Source organism: Corvus kubaryi, unplaced genomic scaffold (genome assembly GCF_017639235.1).
Source record: "Corvus kubaryi isolate FWS band 111438036 unplaced genomic scaffold, C.kubaryi_AGA036_p1.0 37341, whole genome shotgun sequence".
Lineage (NCBI taxonomy): Eukaryota > Metazoa > Chordata > Aves > Passeriformes > Corvidae > Corvus > Corvus kubaryi.
In genome coordinates this window covers 2,514,653-2,527,210 of record NW_024581112.1, presented here as the reverse complement: position 1 = coordinate 2,527,210, position 12,558 = coordinate 2,514,653, and positions in this window count along the sequence as shown.

The window sequence follows — 12,558 nt, the reverse complement described above, 5'->3', positions numbered from 1 at the left end:
CTTTTTAAAATTGCTTATTATGGCATATTTGTGATTGACAGTTTGGGCGGGCGGTTCTTTTCCATAGTGCAAATTGGAACTCAGAGGTTTTCTTGCCAGCACAAATGAGATGTACAAAAAGAAGGGCTGCTGCAGGTACTTGGGGAGGTTAATGCCTTCGTCTCCAGGTTAGTCCAGCTGGCAATCACAGGGGCTGTTCATACAAACAAAATGAACCTTGTGTTTGTGCTGGGCCTGGTGTCCTCAGAGGAAGCCCTGGGCAGCAGATGCTCCCAGGTTTGTGGAGGGAAGGCTTGGGTGTGCTCTGGGCCCCTCCAGAGCTGTGGTTTGTCAAACCCCACATCTTCAGCCACAGACTGGTGCTTTTCTGTCATTTTGTTTCACCATTTGGTGACCAGTTTGAACCAGCTTGCCAAAGCCAAGGTCTTGCACCCCAGAGAACTAAGAAATGCTTTCTTTCAAGCTGATTGAAGGCTGACAAATGGTGGTGAGGAGCTTCTTGGTTTGGGTGAAAGCAGAGTGAGTCAGAGAATGACCCACAAGGCTGTCCCAACTCAGTGGAATCGGCAAACAGCGTTGGTTGTCAGCTCAGTGGTCTCAGGACGTGTGACTGGCAGGGTTAGGGAGAGGTGCTTCAATTAAACCAACTGCTTTAGGGCAAAAAATGGGCACTGTTTCATCCTGGGGCTCAACTGTGTGAACATCCTCACAGCTCGTGGGTTTCCATCTGCTGCACAGGGGCTGGGTTGACAAGACCCTTGAGGCAGGGACCTGCACCTGTGGCTCATTGCTGACCAGCCAGGCCCCTCTTTGAGCAGCCAGATCCTCCAGGGTGGTTGGTGCTGAAATGCTTGCACTGAAGGGAAGCTTCGAATCTGTGTCATTTTAAATAAATAAATAAATAAACAAATAAATAAACAAAGGGCACCATGAGCGATTTGGGGCAGGAATCATCATTATCCTCCTCCTCCCCCTTACTGCACATCATCAGCTTCCTCTTCGTTTAGATAGATTTGAAGACACACTTGGGCTGGCACTTAATTGCTTGTCATAAGGACAATTAAATTAATTAAAAGCCTGATACTGCAAGGCACAGAGAGGAGCCCTCAGTGTCACTGGTGCTCATAGATGTAAAACCTCAGCCAAAGTGCTCCACCTTTTCTGGTCCTAATTTCTCCCTAGCTAACCAGAAGGGGTTTTTTCGCTAATATGTCTCACTCGTTGTACTTCCTTGAGCTTCCTATGCTATAAATGGTTGATACAGAGTCTGTTCTGATGGCACACCATGAGATTTAAAATGCCATGAGAGAGGAAATTTGCCTGCAAACTTTCAGCAATTCTTTTTTATTCAGACAGAGTTGGGGAAAGGAAAACCAAATGCAAATATTCTCAGTGCCAACCTTCCCTTGGAAAGGAAATCGTGTACCAGCCTGGGAAGAGGGTTTTTCTCCCAGGATCTCCAGCAGTTGTACACAGCAGGAGGGATGGAGAGCTCTGCAGTGTCTTACTGTGCTTATGCTGCTTTTAGTTAATGAGTTTTAACTGTGCCAACCTCCCAGGGCATGTCAGCAAGTCATGACCTGGTGGCAGCAGCACGCTGGTACTCATCTCTCCTGTCATCTCTCCTGGTGTCCCTGTTCCTCAGAGGCCAGTTTTGGCCCATACCACTTCTCCACCATCCACCCAGAGATCTGTGATTTGCACAGGAAGGCAGAATTGCCTCCCACCCAGAGCCCATGAATCACTTTGCCAGGGGTCTGGAGCACCCCTGTGTGAAAGCAGAGTGACAGAAACCCGGCCCTCTGCCAGGAGCCCTGGGCTTATTATGGCCTGCATGTCTCCTTGTCCAACAGTGAGCTGCTGGTCCTTCAGTAGCTGTGGGGTCTTTTCGACAGGCACCATTAAAGGGGATGGCAGGATTGATGGAAAAGCCCCAGCCACGTGGCAGAAGGCAGCATGCCAGGCAGCCATCAGAGGGATTTAAGTCTCCCAGGCATTTCTTACTCCTGTTGTTCCTGGGAGGGTTGCTTTTGCTGCCCTGCCCTAAATGCACTTGCACTCAGTGGAGTTTCACCACAAGAGAAATTGGCCTGGCCTAGCCCCTGGTTTCTAAATCTCCAGAACATTGCTGTAATTAAATAACAGTCAGAAAAGATCTTTACAAGCAGATCCTTTAAAGGCCAACAGGAAATATTCCTATGTATTTATGTGTAATAGAATGATTCCCTTCCTTTGCATGTTACTGAAAAAAACCCCAGTGTATTCCTAAGTCATGGACTTTTAAGGCAAATTTCAGTTGTCTGAAAAGTGTGGATTAGTGGTATACTTGATTCATCCTTTGGGGGCTGGAGTATGGTTGATTCATCACTACAGCATTAGCTGGGTGTTGAATGTCCCTTTCCTTTTCTTCTTCCCCCAGCTGGCTGCATGTCTAGTTCCTGGTGATTTTAATAGGAGTTGGACCTGCTAATCTCTCTGAAATGTTTGAAAAATCTCAACCTCAGTATTTTCCTTAGGGAAACACGCAGAGCACAGGGATGCAATGGCTGAAGCCAGCAGCCACCCATTTCTGATGTGCTTTGCTTTCTTCTTCCAAAAGCACCAGGGCTGGGTACAGCAGTCCTGGGAAAACACCAGTGAAGAAGAAGATTAAACTTGGACGGAGGGGAAGATCCCCTGCAGCACAGTGGAGGTGTCTGCATGAGTGGAAAAAAAAGGAATAGGGAAGGGGAAAGGGGAAGAATTCCCCAGTGGGAGTTCAGTAATCCTGATGGAAGGTTTATGCCTTCAAAGGCTGGGACTGCAGAGCTGCAATGGGTGTGAATCCCCACCCCTGCAGGGTGCTGCCACCCCCACTGCTGCCAGCCCCTGCTCCAAGCCTTATCCCTATTTTCCAGGTGCCCGTGTGAGCACTGGCATCTTGTAGAGTAGGACTAATCTCCTGACCGAGCCACTTAGGATGAAGGATAATGCTTCCTGCTTTTCCCTGCTCCCTGGCTCGTGCTCTTGGCCCCACAGTTTTCTCCCTGGTCAGGTCAAAAAGGGTTCTGTGAGTACTTTTCTGGAAAGCTCTCCTGCTTTTCTGTGCTGTGCAAGTTTAATTCAATTGATGTGGGCTGAGGAACCACATCCACTACCTGGAGCAGGGAGTATATTCATGGTCTAACAAAATAAAACCCAACAGGTTCTATTAGTTCAGTAACTGTGTTGCTGAAAGGCATAATCCCAATTATCTAATTACTGCTATTTCTTTATTATTTTACCCTTTCCATGCTTTGGTAGGGAAAGGGTGAAATAATAACAGTCTGCATCCCTGTTTCTTTGGCAGGAGATGGACACCAATGGTGCCATTTCTTCCTCCTTGGTCAAGAGCCCATCTGAGGCTATTTTTTTACTCATTTTATGCAGTCTGGTTCAGCAGTAGTTTTTTGGTGGGGTTTTTTTGTTTGTTTTGGTGGTTTGTTTTTTTTTTTTGGTGGTGGTGGTTCTGGTTTGGTTTTTTTTGTGGTTTTTTTTTTGTTTGGTTGGTTTGGTTTTTTTTAATTTTATTATTCGTCTGCAGGTGTAGTTGCATGCTGATCGGGTGTGACAAATCCTTGCTATCATTTCCTTGCACAAAGCAAGGATAGAGTTAAATGCAAGTTAAGCCACAGTCAGGCAATGTGCTCTTACAGCAAAACACAAGGTGAAATCATGTCCAGACTGCCCAAAGTGAATTTGTCCAAGGCTCCAGGCCTTGTGGCACTGAACTACTGCCTGCCTGGAGATGTATCTTGTTGCAGAGGTTTAACCCAGTTCCTGGCTCTGTCCCTCTGTCTCAATGGGCTCTCACTCCCCAAAATGTTTGACATTAGGGATGCCTCCAATGGTTTCCTTTTGCCAAGCAAAGTGTTTCCCAAACTAGATCTGATTTTGAAGCAGATTTTTTTTATTTTTCCTTTTTATAACTAGCCACCAAAGGTAAACCACCTCCCATTACCCAGAGCACTGAAAGGAGGGGGACAATGACACACCCCTCCCACCTGGCTCATCAAACTTTTATCAGTTTAAATTGCCATAAGCCTGGGGAGATGTTGGGTATTTCTCAGTTCTCACTGATGTTGCTCCAGCTCTCAAGAGTTGTTAAACTGGCACCACTCAAATCCGTGTAAACCAGTTTCCTTCACCCTCAGCCCTATTCCCCAGACTTCTTTCAGCCAGCGAGGTGATCCAGGCTGAACCAGTGCCTGAACATGCAAAGACTTTGCCTGGCTGGTAGGGGCAGAGTTCAGCTACAGCATTTGGTGGCAGTGCAAATATTTACAGCAGCCCTATGGAGGAAGCGGTGGTGCAAGTGGAGCCTCCCGCGACTGAAACACTTGAAGTGTACGTGTACATGCAGCATAAAGAACCCAGGATCTGAGGCTCAGCTCTAGCTTCATCAGTTTTTGACACTGCAGTCAAGATTTAGGGGTCATGCTTCTGAGAGCAGCAGCAGATGTCAGGTGTGACACTGGAGGCACCCTGGTGTTTCTGGGAGAGGGAAATGCTATTGAGCACCTTCCAGGCAAGCCTAAAATCAGTGCAGAATCATGAAAAGTAATGCAGCCCAATCCAAAGTTTTCTTTTAATTTTTAGCTATTTAGGAAATTCAGTGGTTCTCAAACTGTGTGCCCGTAGGTTATGGGTCTCCTGCAGACCCAGGCAAGCCAGTGATGCTTTTCATGTAGTACATACTTGGGTGAGTACACTCCCATCATGGTGTTAAAGCTGCTTGTATCCACAGGCACTGGGTGCTGTTGCAAGCTAAGCCACAAGCAGCTCTATCCTGATGTCCACACCAAATATTATTCAGGTTATATCATAGGTAAGCACAGTAGACTTGGCCCAAAACACCCAGTAAGGGGGGGGGGCGAATCCCATTCAAACCCAAGGGACCCCTTGCAACCACCAAATTGTACCAGATTTGCTGCAGAACTGGTGCACTCAATAATGCTTTGGCTCATGCTGGATCCTCCTGGCAGGGGGATGTGGGGCATGTGCATTAACTTTTGTCTGGCATTTAATGAGCTGGCACCTCTGGGCCAGACATGCACCAAGGGCAAGCCAGCTCTAAGGAGGACATACAGGATCCTCCTTTGGACATCTTTCAGCCTTGCATCTGCCCAGGACCTTCTGTCATGTGCACGGGGACAGATGGACAGACTACACCCAGTGCTGTGTAAAACCCCTGAAACCTCAGTACAGAGGCAGTGACTCAGCTGTCTTGTTTTAGTTCATTGCAGAAAATTACTTGCTAATGAGTCATTTGATAAATCACCCGTATCTGACCTTGTCCTGCTGCTTTGCCTTGCTGGCTGAGTGGGAGGGAGAGGGACCGTGGGGAGAGCCTGCATGGGCTCAGGGCCTGTCCAGGAAGGGCCACTGGGCCCCCAGAGCAGTGTCACTCACCCATGGGTGCAGAGGAGAGCCAGAAGTCCAGCCTTCCCACCCCTCAGCAGGTGCACATACACACACATCTCAGTCTTTAAGTGCAGACTGTGCTGCAGAAAGGGGAAGCCAAAGCCCTGTGTGCAGAGCTGGCTTTGAGCAGTGATAAAACCAAGGGCAAACACTAGCCCAGGAAAATAAAAACAGTGTTTTCTCTGGCTCCTTCCCAGGACGCTCCCACCTCTGTGTGCTGGGGTCTGGTGTGCAAGCAGGGAGAGAGGCCCCTGGCTGGCTCTGTGTGCTCAGGTCACAGGGGCTGAGCAAGAACAGCAGCAGTGGTGTCTGCACCAGGACTGTGTCACTGTGGGGCCTTCAGCTGCAAGTCTGGGCTCTCTTTTCCTGCTGCATCCACGTGGTGTTAGCACATGTGGAGTCCCCAGCACTGCTAAGTCAATAAATGCAGCAGTCTCTGGAGCAGCTGCTTTTCCTGCAGCTGGTCTATTGCTGTTCAGAAGAAATGTTATTTCTAACTAACTGCTCTAGGGTTTTCCTACGCTGCCTCCATGGAAGGTTTTTATCAGATCACATATTTATATCACATCAAATATTTGTTGTTTGAGAAGGGCAGGGCTGGTGGTGAAGACCCAGTGTCTAACACCACCACGAACCAGCACCAGCAAACATCATTTGGGAGCCAAGGGAAGAAGATGAAGTTGAAACCACCCAAATGCCCTTGTAATGAGGGAGGGAACTTGCTGTTTCAAGGAAACACAACTATGAACCTTGAGTGATACCCAAGTGCTGCTGGGACAGCAGGTGAACATTTTGAGGAGCCCCCACCCCCACATGATATACCCTGAGCAATCTGCAGGGAACTGAAGAGAAGTTGTTTGCAGCTGCCCAGGAAGCAAAAAACCTTTCTTTTAAAACTTTAATTCGTAGTTTAAACACAGCTTGAAAATCTGCCCACAGACATTGTAATGTTTGGTGGTGTTGAAGCTGGATGAGGCCATGGTTTAATGCCAGCTCATGGAGGGAGGGTGAGAGAGTCAGTGAGAGACCACCCTGCCTTTGTCTTCACATAAACAGAAGAATAAAAGCAGTCTAAGTAAGAAAGAGAGATCATTCACTAAAATATTTGCCTAGAACAGATGGCTCTGATGACTCAGACAAAATACTCCCCCTGCTACAAGCCAGCTGTAAAAGAACCGTGGTTTGCCGTTTAGGAAAAATGACACAGCGTGGTGAAGAGCCTATCTAGGAAACATGGAGGGGGGGTAAAAAGCATTCACATGTCCCATTTAAAAATTAAAAAGGTTTATCTGGATCACTTCTCCAGTCTAGCACCAGCTCGGTAGTGCCTGTGTGCAAGGATGGGGTGTGGGACAGATCAGGGATTGATTTGTTACTCAGCATTTTTTGCTTTAATAAGTTAAAATAAATGAGAATTTCTGAGCAGGTGTTTTTAAGCTGCTTATTTTAATCATCTGAATTTAAATTTTGGCTCTATTTTTCTGCTTCCCTAAAGAAATGGTGGTTTTTCAAAAGCTCAGGGCTTCTGTTCAAATGATTCACTCTGATGCAGATACCATCTGAATCAAAACAAAGCACGGATCCAACAACCACACTCACTAAGGGAGAATTAAACCACTAAAAACAAATTTTAATGGGTCTTTATGAATAATCACGACATTTTTCCCCAATTGCTCTCTTCTAGCTTTTAGTAGATACAATCCTCTGCATAAGAGAATTCATGTCAGTTGGAAGAGCATTATTCTCCAGGACAAACAGCCTCTGGAGGCAAGATGGGCTCTGCTCTCCCAAATGCATGGACTGGTCATTAAAATGTAATGCTGACCATCCTCCTCCTCACAGGATGGCTGTGGGTCTTTCTGGCACAGGAGATACATAGAATTTCAGAGGTTGCCAGGAAACAACACTGTTTTACTTTTCCTTTTGTGAACTGCAGGCTGTACCCAAAAACAGGAGCCACAAACCACTGTCTTCATGATCTCTCATGATCCAGAACTCTATTTGGCCTCATGAATGGGTCCTCAAGTCCCCAGTCTTCTTCCAGCCAAAAGCACACCTTGCCCATCCCAGGAAACACAAGGGGTTTGGGTTTTTTTCCCTTTCCACGACAGGTACTGTATCCTTTCTCCCACACTTCCCCACCTGTAGTCATGTCTATCCCATCTTGACAGGAAGTTTTTCCTGCAGCCTAGCTCCCAGAACAGCAACATCCATCCTGGCAATCTGATTACCATTTTTACAGATCTCTCTGACCTGCTGCAGGCTGAGAGGAAGCCATGGGGCTGCAGCGTGGCACTGCAGAATGGAGAGGCCCATCAGTGCAGCCCGAGTCCTGTGTCACCAGAGGTGTGCCTGCGTGGGAGGCCCTTCTGCTGCGCTGCTCCCTTGCTTGAGGGCTTCAGTCCATCCCAGCCTTCTGCTTTGGTCCCTCGTTGCGTGCTCCCAGCACTGCTCACGGCAGCAGCCCGCTGTGCTGACGGATGTGACGGAACCACTGTGGTGGAAAAGTTTTCCTTGGTTGCTCTTTTTGAGCTGTTAAAACTATAACATGAGCATCAGCAAAAGGAACTTGAAAAGCATCTGCTCTGTCTCTCCATCCCTGTGCAGACTCAGCTTTTTGTTTGCTCTGCTGCAGGTCTGGGGAAGTGAATCTTGCACCCTTCATTCCTCGTGCTGTCATGCCCTGCCACAGATTTTTTTTTTTTTTAATTAACCTGTTAGTTCCAGTCCTTCTTCCTAGGCCATGTTTTCCTGGACTTTGGGTCATTTTTATCCTGGGCTCCCCTGGATGCCCTGCAGTAAAGTCACAGCTCCGAAAACGCAGCTGTGGCCTGGAGCGTCCATTGGCACGTCCCTTTTTTCTCCTTTTCCTCCATGTGATGTGTGACTTTCTGTGTCTCCACAGTTCCTTTCAGACTCAAAAGCATTAACTGGTCCCAAAATCATGTTTGGGATAATAGCACTGGAAGGGACTACAGATTCCACATTTCTTACCTACATTTCTTGCCATAGCTGTCAAACATCTAGCATTAAAAGCAGTTATGGGTTTTTTCTTTTTTTTTTTTTATTTGCCTTTATACCAAAGTGCAAATTACCTTTTGCTTCTGTTGGCACAGGCAATGCCTTTATGAGCAGTTTCAGTTCACTCCTGTGGTGCTAACAGAGGCAGGCCTGCTATTAAATCAAACCCAGATGAAACCTTGCACTTGTCTTGAGGGATTCTGAGGTGCTTGAACTGGCATTTCAGAGGCTGTACCTCGCAGAATTCAGCCAGCTTGGCTGAGCTGTCCTGGGTGAGGGTTAGAAGTGATGGGACAAAATCTAAACCAGGAACCTGATCCACCAGCCACCCTTTGGAGGCTCATGACTGTGGGCAGGGGCACCCAAGGGAAGTGGGGAAAACACTCCCCCCACTCAAGCTATTTTAGGGTAGAATGCAGGGAAATCTACTAAGGATTAACTCTGCAGAATCAGGAAGAGGAACTGCTTGTTTTTGCCAGGTGATTTGCACAGCACAGCTCTTGCACTGAGAAGCCTGGAATGAGAACTGGCCTTGAGCCACCCACATGATCCAGTGGCAGTACCTTCAACGCAGTTGTCTTCCCCACCCCTCCCACCGGTCTTGTTTATTTATTTTGGGTGACCTGATCACACACCAGAGTTAAAAGGCCACTTTGCATAATCTGACAAGGGAAGCATGATCCAGTACTACAAAGGAGAGGTCATTAGTGCTGTAGCAAAAAGCTGCTTTTTACTGCATTAGATAGACCATTATTACACTTCTTATGACCCCTGTCGTGGCAGGTGTGCAGAGCTATGAATAAGGTGAAGGACGTGGAGCTCTGCTCCCTCCATCCTCCATGCCCCTTGTACCACTGCAATGACAAGATTCAGCCCTCCTCTCATCTTTAGTCCCTCACTGGCAGAATTGGGGTTTGCTTCCTTTGGGGTCACCAGAACACCTTCAGGAATCCAGGCAGTAAGAGGTGGTCTCAGAGCGTAGATGTTCTCTCCAGACATCCAGATACTTGGATGATACAGACCTCAAGGACTTTCAAACGTCATCAGTTCCTCTTTGGCACTGAGGGAACTTTGGCACCTAGGGATGCTTGGACTCCAATGTGATATGACTATCACCTACATGTATGGCTGTAAAAATCTTTCCCTTGGCAAAGCTACTCTTTCCCCAGGTTTCTTCTCAGACCTGTGAGAGCACCATGTTGAGGAATGTCAAGCTAAAGACATGCTTACAACAGCAAATGCATGTAACATGTGCTTTACTAAAAAATCCAATTTAGCCACAGATTGACTGGGCTGGCAAAGTTACCTATAAATCCAGAAAGCAGCTCCCTTTAGGAATTATTTCAGCCAAACATTCACATGGCTTCAAACTTGTATGACCATCCTTCTAGGGAGATGCTTTCAGAGCTTGCAATCTGGACACTACCCCTTGGTCCTGTGGGTTTAACATCTCTCCAGTTCCCTGGGATTCAAGTGAAGCCTTGTAATGGCCCCTGCCTCACTTGCAGTGTCCCTCCCTGGGAGGAGGGGGCCACCTTCCAAATGAAGGTATTTATACTAAGAAGCAACTCGACAAAAAACCCAGTCTCACTTCTCCTCTTCAGGAAGGCTGAAACCAACCTGAGCTGAACTGGTGATGGCAAACAATTGGGGTAAGTATCAAAGGAAGACAGGTCTCTCTCACCTGCCAAAAGTGTCTTGCTGGAAAATTGCTGGGGAAGTTAAAGGTGTTGGAGCAGCATGAAAGCAAGGGAAGGCTTTGCCCATAGTTTGGTGAACTGTACCAACTACAGCTGCTGCTTTGAACCCCCACAACCACTTCGGCATAGAGAAAATACTGCTGGAGCCTCCCCCTCCTCCTCCCTTTTGCCAGTCTCTGCTCTACTCTACAAAGCCTTGTGAACTCCCAGCACTTTCTCTTTGCTGCTCCCCAACTCGTGGCCTGGCAGTTCCTGCTATGCACTGAGGTAGTTTTGTTCAGGTTTCCCAGCCTGAGGCTGTAATCTGGATTAAGAGCAGGCTCAGGGCATGGACCAGTCCCTCACCAAGTGCACGTGGTAAAGGGGCTGTTTCCTATGGTTGGTAAATAAACAAGTAGTGACTTGTACCCTTCAGCACAGGGCTTTTCTCTTGCACCACTTGTTTGGTTTTAGCATCTTTTCCCTCCTTGCCTTTGGACATGCCCTGTGCTTCAGTTCACCTGCAGAGCACATCAACAGCTCACTCTGTCACCAATGGAGGTGATGTAGCTCCTTTAGCTGGCCTTGGGGGACAGGAACCACCTTCTCCCCGTCACCTTTCCTGTGACTGGCAGAGTCATGACATTTTTTATTATATGTTAATTGTACCTCCTCACTGATGCTGTAACCAGCTTCACTGCCTGCTCAGTATGACATTTAAAGCTGTTTATGCTTTGGTGCTCTGGTGTACTGCCACTGCAGTGCCAACAGCTACCTCATGGTTCAGAATATGGTGATTTTCTTTTATTCCCCAACTGCCCCTTACTGTTTGGTTCACACCATTCCCAGAGAACAGGTATGAGGAAAAAAGGGCAGTGTGAAAGGCAATCTAACAGGGCTAGGGTAGTATCAAGTATCATCACCTTTATTAAATAGAGCTGTGAGGGTGGTAGGGTTCTCCAGTGGCCACAGCATCAGAGGACAGGGCAGGTAAGGGTAAAGAAAAAACAAGTGCCCTCCTCCCCCTCACCACCTATTTTTACCCCCAATTTCTTTACATTGTTACATTAAATAATACCACAGTCGTTTTCAGCTTGCTCAGTCTATCAAAAAATAACTTTTTTCCTACCTACAGACCAGGTAAGGGAGGACATTTTAGGTTCCTACAGTGGTACCTGTTTATCTGTGCCAGCCAAAACCTCACCAACTTCCCAGAACGGTAAGTGCCTGGCTCTGTCAATGCCTGACATGGTGCAGCATTTTCATTCTTAACTGTACTTCCAGCTCCAGACGGATTGTTTTTGAAAACCTCATTGTTTTGTAATTACAGTGCAGGAATCTATTTCCATGCTGAGCTCCTTTAATTACACTTTATATAATTTTCTTATGATCCTTAAATTCTCAGTGTTTCTTGATGTGGGACAAATCAAAGCTTCCAAGGCCTGCCTACCTAGGCTAACTCCCCATAGCTGCAGAGGTCTGCATACAACACAGCGCCTTTTCTTCCACTTCAATAGCTGAATTTTCTTTTTCAATGAGCTGAACTAGTACAAAATGTCAGAGAACCCTGAACACCTTTTTCTTCAGTGAAACTATCTTAATTGGCTATGCTTAAACTTAAATTAATTGCAATGAATAGATGTTAAATGTATTTTGATTTATTTATCTAAATAGATCCATTTTCTCCTTTCTGTTGTCTGAACTTCCATTTGTCCTTGGATGAGCCTTCTGGTTAACAGCACAGCGAATCTCCACTGATGTGTCACGGTTTTTTTGCCCTCTTTCCCATGTATCTAGTTTATTAAAGAATACTGCTTTCTTACACACCAAAAAAAACCCCAAAAACCACAACTTCCCAAAATACAACCAAACGTTCTTCTCTAAAAGCAACTCCTGCAGCACTTCTGGAAGACAAAAAAGAAAGTTAAATGAATGCAACCAAATACAAGTATCCTCAAGCCAAGTTCTGAAAAATATTGTCTCCTTTATTTTTCCACAGGTCTGGTAACCATTCCGAGTTTAACCTGCAGCCACCTATTGTGCAGCCTTAAAAGAAAGGCAGAGGGGGTGAGGGATGGGGTAGGAAAGGGGGCAGACTAATTACTAGAGCCATCAGTTTCAAAATCTTTCATTATCTGCAGGTACATAAATTGTGAATGACAGTAAAGTTCAGTACTTTAATTCAAATTGAAGGTGTGCCAGACCTTACTCTGCACCAGGCAGTTGCTGTGCCCAGGGGACATCACTGAGGTGTGGAGGTAAAGTCTGACTTCATGTGACAACTGCACATCCCCAAGGACCTCCATGTGCCCAGATGCTTGGTCACATGCAGACAGCAGCACTGTACAGAATCATGGAATTATTAAGGTTGGAAAAGACCTCCAAGATCAAAGCCAACTTTTGACCGAACAGCCCC